Source organism: Meles meles, chromosome 11, assembly GCF_922984935.1.
Source record: "Meles meles chromosome 11, mMelMel3.1 paternal haplotype, whole genome shotgun sequence".
NCBI classification, from domain to species: Eukaryota; Metazoa; Chordata; class Mammalia; order Carnivora; family Mustelidae; genus Meles; species Meles meles.
In genome coordinates this window covers 8,400,057-8,412,267 of record NC_060076.1, presented here as the reverse complement: position 1 = coordinate 8,412,267, position 12,211 = coordinate 8,400,057, and the positions used below count along the sequence as shown (strand labels likewise).

At 42.9% G+C, this 12,211-nt stretch overlaps 1 pseudogene; it reads left to right on the top strand.

Annotated features, from left to right (window-relative positions):
- Positions 1-1,240: 1,240 nt before the first annotated feature.
- Positions 1,241-1,365, top strand: LOC123953635 (annotated as a pseudogene).
- Positions 1,366-12,211: the final 10,846 nt, after the last annotated feature.

Below are 12,211 nucleotides of genomic sequence, written 5' to 3'. Positions count from 1 at the left end.
GGTGATCTATTTGTTTATCCCTGTGCCGCTCCACACAGTTTAGGTGATCATATCTATATAATAAATCTTAACATATGGCAGATATGACCGAGACTGGCTAGCTTTTCACAATACCTGCTTCCTCTTGTTCTTGGGACCACAGCTGGGCTCTGTCTCCCAGCCTCCCTGGCAGTAGGTGTGGCCACATGAGTGAGTTCTGGCCAGTGATGTGAGTGGAAACAATGTATACCATGTCTAGGCATTGCCTGCAAAAACTTCCATGCATGATCCTTCACTCTCTTTCCTTTTCCACCAGCTTGAGGCAAACACGCATGGTGCCTTGAAAGGTGGGAACCAAAAATGGAAGAAGACGGGGTCTACAACTTGCTGCTTGAAGGAGAGATGCCCACTGGTCAGGAACACCCATTTTGGATTTATAGAAGCCAGAAATAAACTTTTATCATGTTTGAGTCATAAAGATGTTGAGGTTTGTTTGTTTCAGCTACTGGTCAGCCTAATACAGTAGGGCTAAGTATCTCCCTATCCTCTTGTTCCTCTCCGAAATAGTCTCAGATATTCTTGGCCCTTATCATCATAGGAATTTTAAGATTAGTTTACCAAGTTTCTTCAGAAAACTTTGCTGTGCCTTTGGTTGGAATTCCATTTAATTTCTTTTTCTTTTTTTTTTTGAGATTTTTTATTTATTTGACAGAGCGAGAGAGCACAAGCAGGGGGAGCAGCCGGGAGACTGAGAGAGAGAGAGAGAGAGAGAGAGAGAAGCAGGCTCCCTGCTGAGCAAGGAGCCCAACGTGGAACCCAATCCCAGGACCCTGGGATCACAACCTGAGCCAAAGGCAGACACTTAACCCATGGAGCCACCCTGGTGCCCTCCATTTAATTTCTATATTAATATGCAGAGGCTCACTATCTCTACAACTGAGCAACATTGATAAACATAACTGATTTGTTTACATATTATTTTTAGATGTTATTAGATCTTATTTGATTCAATTTTACTAGATCAATAAAGATACAGAGTTCATTTTTACATAGGTCTTGTGTATCATCTGTTACATTTAGTCACAGGTTGATTTTGTTGCCGTCGTAAATGAAATATTTTCCTTTTTTGTATTCTGTATCTGATTTGTTGCTGCCATTGCCTAGAAGCCCCAGTGGTTCTTGAATATTTATCTTGTATCTGGCAACCTTGATAAATTCTCTTTTAGTTCTAACGATGTCTATTTTTTGGATTTTCTACATAAGCTTTGCACAGTGGCAGTATCGTAGCCAATGAGGTTTATCTGAGGCGTGATTATTGCTAAATGGATTTTCTACACAAAAAATCATATAAAAGATGTTTTTACTTGCTATTCCCACTGCCTAGAACTACTTTATCCCACCTAGTTCACTCCTTCATGACCTCCAGGCCCTTTTCAAATATCATTGAATCAGTGAGACCTTCCCTAACCTGTACAAAATAACACACGCATACACATACACACAGCTTTCTTTACTCCACATCCCCTACGTTATTTTTTTTTTTTAGGACAGACATATTATAAATTATTGGTTTGTTTTTGTCTGCCTCTTTGATTACAATTTAAGCCCTGTAAGAGCAAGAACTTCGTTTTGCTTGCTTCTGTGTCGTCCAGTGTTTAGCTAAATAGATACATTTTTATTTTTATTATTTAAAAAATTAGAGAAAGGTTTTAAGATTGTATTTATTTTTAGGGGCACCTGGGTGGCTCAGTGGGTTAAAGCCTCTGCCTTCGGCTCAGGTCATGATCCCAGGGTCCTGGGATCGAGCCCTGCATTGGGCTCTCTGGGAAGCCTGCTTCCCTCCTTCTCTCTGCCTGCCTCTCTGCCTACTTGTGATCTCTGTCTGTCAAATAAATAAAATCTTTTTACAAATTGTATTTATTTTTAGAAGAGTTTATTTATTTAAAAATTTTTTTATTTACTTGAGAGAGAGAGCATGAGTCTGCAGGGGAAGAGGGAAAGGTGTTTTTTTAAAATGTTTTATTTATTTATTTGAGAGACGAAGAGAGCAAGCGAGCGGAGGGAGGAGCAGAGGGAGAAGGACAAGTAGAGCCTGACATGGGGCTCGACCTTACTACCCTGAGATGATGACCTGAGCTGAAACCAAGAGTTGAACCCTTAACTTACTGAGTCACCCAGGTGCCTCTAGATTTTATTTTATTTTTTAAAGATTTTATTTATTTATTTGACAGAGAGAGAGAGATCACAAGTAAGTAGAGAGGCAGACAGAGAGATAGAGGGAAGCAGGCTCCCTGCTGAGCAGAGAGCCTGATGTGGGGCTCGATCCCAGGACCCTGAGACAGCCAGAGCATTGGTGGTATAGTGGTTAGCATAGCTGCCTTCCAGGACCCTGAGACCATGAACTGAGCTGAAGGCAGAGGCTTAACCCACTGAGCCACCAAGGAGACCCTAGATTTTATTTTTTTGAGTAAGATCTACACCCAACGTGGGGCTCAAACCTACAACCCTGAGACTGAGAGTCACATGTTCTACTGACTGAGCCAGCCAGGTGCTCCTTAATAGATATATTTTGTAAAAAGTAAACAGTGTCAAATCTATTCTTACCTTTGTTCTCGTTATTCCATGTATTTTTTCTTTTCTTTTTTTAAATTTCTTTAAAGATTTTATTTATTTATTTATTTTGATAAAGAGAGAGAGAGGGAGTGAGCACAAGCCAGGGGAGAGGCCGAAGGAGAGAGAGAAGCAGGCTTCCTACTGAGCAGGGAGCCCGATGTGAGGCTCAATCCCAGGACCCTGAGTTCATGACCTGAGCCAAAGGCAGACGCTTAACCAACTGAGCCACCCAGTCACCCCTCCTTTTTTTTTTTAAGCCAATATTTTTTAAAAGGCAAATTCTTTTTTTTATTGCAATTTTGTCCAGTTTATTTTATTTTTTAAAAGATTTTATTTATTTATTTATTTATTTATTTGATAGAGAGAGACACAGTGAGAGAGGGAACACAAGCAGAGGGATTGGGAGAAGGAGAAGCAGGCTTCCGTGGAGCAGAGAACCCAATGCGGGGCTCCATCCCAGGACCCTGGGATCATGAACTGAGCTTAAGGCAGAGGCTTAACCCACTGAGCCACCCAGGCACCCAGAAAGGCAAATTCTTTAGAGTAGTTTTGTGTTCACAACAAAGTTAGGAGTAAGGTACAGAGACTTTCCTTATGCTCCTTCCCCCCACACATAGATAGCCTCCCCGTATTAATATTTATTCACCAGAATGGTACCTTTTTTTAACCAAAGGTGAAACTACTTTGACACATTATAGTCATCCAAAGGCTGTAGATTACCTTAGGGTTCAATGTTGGTGTTGGACATTCTGTGGGTTTGGACCAGTGTAGAATGACCTATGGCCATTATTATAATAGCGTACAGAGTATTTTCACTGCCCTAAAAATCTCTCCACCCCACCCCTGGAATCCACTCTTTTTTTTTTTTAATTGTCTCCATAGTTTTCTCTTTCCAGAATTTCACATAATTGGAATCAAAGAGTATGTAACCTCAGATTGGCTTCTTTTACCTAACAATATGCATTTATACTTTCTCCATGACGTTTCATGGTTTGATAATTCATTTCTTTTTAGCGCTGAGTATTGTTCCATTTTCTGGATGTATCTTTGTTTTTTGGTTTTTGGTGTTTTTTTTTTTTTTTGAAGATTTTATTATTTATTTACTTTTTTTTTTTAATTTATTTGTCAGGGAGACAGAGAGCGCACGTGCATAAGCAGGGGCAGTGGCAGGCAGAGGGAGAAGCAGGCTCCCCACTGAGCAAAGAGCCTGATTCAGGACTCCACCGCAGGACCACTGAGATCATGACTCACCAAAGGCAGATGCTCAACCAACGGAGCCACCCAGGTGCCCCTTGCTACATTTTATAAAGGATTTTTGCATCTATGTTCTTAAGTGAAGCTGGCTTATCATTTTTCCTTCTCATACTATTTTTTCGAATTCTAATATCAAAGTTATCTTGGCCACAAAAAAGGAGAGAGAGGTGAAGCTTTATTCTCTTTCTATGCATGAAACAGTTCAAGACAGGCATTAACTGTTTCTTGAAATTTTGGTAAAACTCAGCTGGAAAATATCCAAGTTCTGATGTTTTTATTTTAGGTCAAATTCTTAAGTGTTTATAGGTCTATTTGTGTTTTCTGTTTTTTTTTTCTGAAGCTAATATTGATCAATTTTAGGGTTATAAAGCAGTTGTCTATTCCATACAAGTTTAAAATGTATTAGCATAGAGTCATTCGAAGCATTTATTTATGATCCTTTTCCTCTCCATTGTGTCTGTACTCATGTCTCTTTTTAAAATTTTCTTTTTTCCCTTCATAAACCTTAACATTATCTATTAGTCTTTTCAAAGAGTTAACTTTTTTTTTAAAGATTTTATTTATTTATTTGACAGACAGAGATCACAAGTAGGCAGAGAAGCAGGCAGAGAGAGAGGAGGAAGCAGGCTCCCCACCGAGCAGAGAGCCTGATGTGGGGCTCCATCCCAGGACCCTGAGATCATGACCTGAGCCGAAGGCAGAGGCTTTAACCCACTGAGCCACCCAGGTGCCCTCAAAGAGTTAACCTTTGATTTTGTTGTTAACTTCTGTTTTTTTGTTCTAGTTCATTTTTTAAAATCTACTTGAGTTGAAAATTTGGCTCAAGTTAGTTTGAGGCCATAATTTTCTCTCCAATATCCACTTTGACACTATCTACAAGTTTTGGCATGTAGAGTTTTAGTTGTTCCTTTATAAATATTTGGGTTTGTTTTTTTTTTAGTTATAAATATGTAAAGTTGATGTTATAAACTCTTCTTTAATCCATTAATTATTTAGAGATGTTTTCCCACTCCAGCTCTCCTTTATTATTAAATTCTAATTTCACGAGTTCTGTGGGATAGTATTTCATTATTTTTTGAGGGCACCTGGGTGGCTCAGTGGGTTAAAGCCTCTGCCTTCGGCTCTGGTCATGATCCCAGGATCCTGGGATTGAGCCCCACATTGGGCTCTCTGCTCAGCAGGGAGCCTGCTTCCTCCTCTCTCTCAGCCTGCTTCTCTGCCTACTTGTGATCTCTGTCTGTCAAATAAATAAATAAAATCTTTAAAAAAAAAAAAAGAATAGGTTGATATTTATAAGCATTCCATATATACATGAAGAGAATATGTATTCTCCATTTACTACATACACAATTCTACAGGGGTTCTTTATATAACTAACAGTTAATACTGTAGTCTCCTATATCTTCTTTATCCTTACTAGTTTTTTTTTTCTTATTCCATCTCAAACATGTTGAAATCTAGTATAATTGGGGACTTGTCAATTTCTGCTTAATGCATTCTAAGCTATATCATGTGCAGTGTTATCTTCTCCTGGGAAGTTCACCCACTTTTCTTAATCCTCTTTTCTTTAAAGCTTACTTCATTTAGTATGAACATTGTTATACCAGCTGCTTTTTGGTTGGTATCTACTTATTACTGTATATTTCTGTCTATACATTTACTATTACCTATTTCATTTTTTAAGGTATAAATAGGATATGTAGCTGAATTTGTTTAAAGATTTTTTTTTTAATTTTAGAGAGAACACATGTGAGTGGGGGGAGGAGCAGGAGAGAGAATCCCAAGCAGACTCTGAGCTTAGTGCTGAGCCTGCAAGAGGGCCTGATCTCCCACCCCTGAGATCATGACCTGAGCAGAAATCAAAAGTCAGACACTTAACCTACTAAGCCACCCAGGTGTCCCAGATATGTAGCTGAATTTTCAAACAAATCTGAAAAGCTGTATCTTTTAATGGGTGAAATTAATGTATTTACATTTATTGTGATTATCATTTTTTTATAATTATTTCTAACATCTATTTTGTATGCTCGCTTCAGCAGCACATATACTAAAACATCTATTTTGTGTCTGTATGTGTCTCTTCACTGAATTTTTTTCTTTGTTCTTTCCTTTCTTCCTGCCTTCCATTGAATTAATCATTTTCTGTTTTCCTTTTAATTGTCTTGAAAGTTATTATATTCTCTTTCTCTTACCTGAGTAGTTATCCTTATGTCTTTTTTTTTTAAGATTTTTATTTATTTATTTGACAGACAGAGATCACAAGTAGGCAGAGCAGCAGGCAGAGGCGCGGGTGGGAAGCAGGCTCCCTGCCGAGCAGAGAGCCCAATGCAGGGCTCGATCCAGGACCCTGAGATCATGACCTGAGCCGAAGGCAGAGACTCGACCCACTGAACCACCCAGGCGCCCCTATCCCTACATCTTAACATAAGTAATTGATGTAACAAAGTTAGGAGTTAATAATCAATACCTCTATCATTGTTCATAACAATGTAAGGACTAAGATATTTAATTTATATATCAACCCCATCGTCTATTTTTTTATTGTCTAGCATTTAATGTCACCTTATTCTTAACTCTCCCATTAGTTCGTTAGCTGTGTTTTACAGCTAAGGCTTACTATATTTTATCAAATCTAAGATGTCATCAATTGTAAGAAACACTATTATTTTATGTACCTCTAAGAAAAAGGAGGAATGACATCAGCAAAAATGGCAATTTTAAGGACCTCTGAAAATTCCCTCCTCCATAAAAGTAATGAAAACACTGGCAAAAATTGTCAGAAACAACTTTTTTCAGAACTTGGGAAATTAACCAAAGGCTTGCAGCAATCTGGGAAACATTTATTATTATTTTTTTAAGCCAATGGCTGCATCTCAGTGAGAACAGCAAGCTTTATGGCATTTTAACTTTTGCTATTCTCATCTCCCTGGCTCTGCTCTAGCTAGCCCTTTCCCTGTGACTATGGTAAATGCCCCTTCAAAGTCCCATTCCCAGAGAAGACTCAAATTACTACACTCAGAAATTAGCGTGAGCTCTACTGACCTTGCAGAAATAAAAAAGATTATAAAGGAATGCTACAAATTAAATAATCTAGAAGAAATGGGCACATTTCTGGAAACATATGAACTATTGAAACTGGTTTTTTGTTTTTGTTTTTGTTTCTTTAGTGAGGGAGAGAGGGAATCTTAAGCAGGCTCCAAGCCCAGCACAGAACCCAACGCAAGCCTCCATCTCACAACCCTGAGATCATGACCTGAGCCAAAATCCAGAGTCAGACATTTAACCGGATGAACCACCCCTGTGCCACAGGCCTTTTTGTTTGTTTGTTTTTTGAATTGAATAACTGAATAGACCTGTAACAAGTCAACAGGCTGAAGTAGTAATCAGAAACTTTCCACAAAGAAAAGCCTAGGAGCAGATGATATCACCGGTGAATTCAACCGAATTTTTTTTTAATATTTTATTTATTTATTTGACAGAGATCATAGGTAGGCAGAGAAGCAGGTGGAGAGAGAGGGAAGCAGGCTCCCTTCTGAGCAGAGAGCCCGATGCAGGGCTTGATCCCAGGGTCCTAGGATCATGACCTGAGCTGAAGGCGGAGGCTTAACCCACTGAGCCACCCAGACACCCTTCAACCAAATTTTTATTTATTTATTTTTTTTTTAGAGATTTTATTTATTTATTTGACAGAGAGAAACACAGCGAGAGAGGGAACACAAGCAGGGGACCAGCAGAGGGAGAGGGAGACGCAGGCTTCCCACCGAGCAAGGAACCCTATGCAGGGCTCGATCTCATGACTCTGGGACCATGACCTGAGCTGAAGGCAGACGCTTAACAACTGAGCCACCCAGGTGCCCCTCAACCAAATTTTTAAAGAAAAGTTAACATAAATCCATCACAAACTTTTCCAAAAAAAAAAAAAAGAGGAGAAAATGTTTCTCACTCATTCTGTGAAGCTAGTGTTATCATGATATCAAAACCAAATAAAAACATCACATAAAAAGAAAAGCTATAGACAAATATCCCTTATGCATATACATATAAAAATCCTTAACAAAATGCTAGGAGACCAAATTCATCAACTTGAAAATTATGTACGCCATGACCAAGTAGGATTTGTTGTAGGAATACAGACAGTTTCAACATATGAAAACCAGTCGGTGTTATAGTCCATGTTAATAGAATTAAGGACAAAAGCCACATGATCCTCTGGACATCTTGGCCTCTGTCATCACCATATTTGACCCCAAAGACCATCACAGAGTAAGCGCAGCTAACACATCCCCACATCCACGTTCCTCTTTTAGACAGCACTACTCAGGGAAGAGATTCTGCGACAGGTAGGTCTTAGCTTAACCAAGTTAACAACAGAACATTCCAGCACAGGGAGTGCACTGGTTCTGCAGCTTGTAAGTTTACAAGTTATAGTTTTACTTTTTAATATAAATTCAATTAGCCAAGACACAATACATCCTTAGTTTCAGATGCAGTGTTCAGTAATCTATCAGTTGCGTATAACACCCAGTGCTCATCACATCACGTGCCTCCTTCATGCCCGTCACCCAGGGACCCCATCCCCCTATCCACCTCCCCTCCAGCAACCCTCAGTTTGTTCCCTAGAGTTAAGAGTCTCTTGTGGTTTTTCGAGAAGAGAGCCCAATTTGGGGCTTGATCCCAGGACCCTGAGACCATGAACCGAGCCAAAGGCAGAGGCTTAACCCACTGAGCCACCCAAGTGCCCCCTCTGCCCTGTTTCTTATATTCCACATAGGAGTGAAACCATATACTGCCTTTCTCTGATTGACTTTACAAGTTATCATTTCAGCCATTGATTAAGACTCCTTTGCTCCGTGAAAAATCCCAGCTTAGGTCAAGGGGCACAAGTCCTCCTGGTAAAACAGCTGGGTGCCCTCCCCTGGAAACCCAGGGGGCATTCGTCGGAGAAGGGAGTTCTTGCAAAGCATCAGGCATAAAACTCCCTCAGCTGGTTTTGTGCCAGTCGGGGACCTTGGAGAGTTGTTCTCTGCTAGTGAGAAGCTCCTTGTTCACAGAGAGAGTTAAGTCCCTTCCACGGAAGGAGCGTGGCTGCTCCACTCTTGGGTGCCAGGATGGCAGGAACTAAATGCAAAATGGAAATCCTTGTCACCTGCTCGGTAGATTTCCACCCTGTGACACTCACTGCTTTAGGCTTCAGCACTAGCTTGAAATCCGCTTTCCAGGAGCTCGCACATTGGAAGGTTTTAATGGTCCCCAAAGGAAGAAGGGATCAGAAATAAATGAGGCCACTGGTACCCACAAGACAAGCAGCTTTTCGGCTCACCAGACCTAACAGTCACCAGCGGGGTGGTGCTCGTCGCTGAGCCAGCCGCCTGGGCACCCTACACCATTACCCCACAGACTCCCGCGGTTCGCTCAGAAAAGATTTCCTGTCTGTTGCCCCATGAAGAGATTGCTCTGTATTCTTCTAGGTGACGGTCAGTCAGGGACAGCCCAGGAGAGGCTTAGGAAAATGAAGGGTAAGATACCCATGGGTCCTAGAGAGATAAAGCCCAGGGGAGCAGGCTCAGCTGAGCACGTGGGAAGTCAAGACAGCGAGGACCAGCAGGCTAGTGTCTTTGTTGGGGGTCAGGGTGGGTCCAAAGGAAAAGGAACAAGGGGATGTCGCTGTTGCTGTTACGGTCCAAACATGCAGTTTCACTGTCGCGGTCATTTCTTTGAAATGCATTTGAAGCTCAGGGTTTGGGGGAGGGCAAAGGGGAACTTGTGCCCCAGGACAACCTTATCACACTTGGTCACCTGGGACCACACCTGTGGTCACCTGGGCCAGGTGATCACTTACAACCTGTAGGGGATGTAGACGCTGCAGTGAGGGGTGGAGAACAGGGGAGGGGTGGTGAATACGAGGTTTCAAATTGAGGATGCGGAGTGAGAGAGAGGGTTGGGGAAGCTGCGAGAGGACTGGGGCGGGGGGGGGGGGGGGGCAGACCTGAATCTCTACAGTGGTTCGAACTCAGGCAAACCCACCCTGGGTCTTCCGTCCCTCCTTTCCTTCCGGTTCCCTTCCCGCTTTCCTTCCTCCCTGCGTCCCTCTCCAGGAGAGACGAGGAAGCTGGGCGGGCTGTGGTTCAGTGGTTAGCCGTTATATATTACTGGTCACATATTTTACACTCGGCAGCATGAAAAAAGGGCATAAAACTGCAATTAAATGTCTGAACTGTTGCTATTTTGGAAATTAAAACAGCCTACATTATCCTCGGTGCAACTCCGATTACAGACTCGGGGCTGAGGAGCCGTTATTCCCACCACTTTAGCCGACTTCTTTCCCATAAAAACCCGTTGTTAATGGGTCCCCGGGGACCTCTGAAAATAACAAGATCTGTAATAAAGAAATTAATAACATGCAGAGCAGGCCACAGCTAAAAAGCTTTTTAGAATACATTAATGGTTCTGTTCAGAATGAGGAATGCCTGCACCCAAAAACCTCCTGTCTTTGGTTTCTTGGTACCACGGGGTGGGGGTAGGGGGCTTCCCAGCTGCAGGGGCAGGACCGTGGCAGCCAGTGTCCCTGAGGACTGAAGAGGTAGAGCGAGGCACTCCCCAAAGTCGCTGTCCTCCGCTGGCTGCCTCTTACTCCCCTCCGGCCTCTGCCTTGGTCCCCTCCTGTCATTCTTCCCTTCACCTTCCTCTTTCTCCCTCCCTCTCCCTTTCTCCCTCCCTCTCTCTCTCTCTTTCTATCTCTCTCTCTCTCCTTCCTCCTGCCCCTCTCCCTCTTTCTCCCTCCCTCTCCTTCTCCCTCTGCCTCTCTGTCTCCCTCTTCCTCTGTCTACGTCACTTTCGGTCTCCATCTCTTCTGTTCTTTCTCATTATGACTCTTTCTTTCTTTCTTTCTTTCTTTCTTTCTTTCTTTCTTTCTCTCCCCCCCATCTTTCTTCCTTTCTTGCTGTCTCTCTCTCCTTTGTCCAGCTCTGTGCCTTTACGTGAAATTCCTTCTCTCCATCCATTAACGGCTGCTTGTGTTTCTGTACCTCCGCTTCTCACAGTGTTTCTCTTCTCACTTTGTTTTTCCATTTTCTCTCTCAGTTCACACTCTGTCCCTTCCTCAACTTCTTCCTTCAGTTGAATGCTTCTGTGACTCTACATCCCCATCTGCCTCCCTGTCCGTCGTCTATCTATCACCTAGCTAGCTTGCTTTCTCTCTCTCAATCACCCTTGTTTCCTTGGTCTCCCCCCCGCTCCCTGCCCCGCTTCCCTTTGCTCATCCCTTCCGGCCCTGGCTCTCCTGTGCCCTCTTTCCTTTGCCTGTCCTGTACCACTCAAAGCTCCACACGTGCTCTGTATTAATTTAGGATTTTCCTAAAGAGATTTTATGTGGGAATTAAGTGGCCACAAAGAAAACACAGCTGCCTGGAAAGGTCACGTTCCCCTGGAATTCTGTGTCCCCCACTCCATGTGGGGGGCCGGGGGGGGTGTCTTTGACAAGGGCACAAGATCAGCCTCAAGAAGGGTGAGGTGATTCTCCACACCTTGCCGTCCACTTGTGTTGAGGACAAGAGCTTTGGAATTAGACAGGCTACGTTCCAGCCCCATGTCCTGACTCATTTCCTCACTGGCTGTGGGACCCTGAGCAAATCAGGGAAACTCTCTGAATCTCAGTTTCCTCATCCGTATAATGGGGATAAGAATAAGAAGGCAACTAATTTGAGCAATCTACCATTTTTGCAATTTACCATGGTGTGGCCAGTGGAAAACAAAAAAAAACCAGGACGGCAGCAATCTTTTGCAAGCGACTTTGCAGTTCGTCCCATCATGGGGTGGAGCCTGACCGCCCATCCTTGTGATGGCCCGTCTAGGGCTGTCCTTGCGACTTGCTATGAACAAAGGAATCCGGTGGACTGAATCCGGGTTCTATGGCTCCGAACATTCTCTTCCTTGCCTTTAAGTACACTTTTTTCCCCAAGATTTTATTTATTTATTTGACAGACAGAGATCACAAGTAGGCAGAGAGGCAGGCAGAGACAGAGAGAGGAGGAAGCAGGCTCCCCTTTGAGCAGAGAGCCTGACGCGGGGCTCGATCCCAGGGTCCTGGGATCATGACCAGAGTCGAAGGCAGAGCCGTTATCTCACTGAGCCACCCAGGTACCCCAGTACACTTCTTTTTCAATGAACTTATTTTATAGACCTTTTTCTGCCATCTCCGGGGTCCAATGAAAGGTGGTGAGTTTCAGTGCTCAGTTAAGTCTCTGCCAGAGGAGCGGATTTCCTGGCCCACTGGTAACTGAATGTGCAGCGACAGGTAGCCCTAAAGGCTCAAGGCGGGAGAGGCGGGGAGAGCCCTTGAAAGTCTCTGGTACAGTCCCATCTGCAC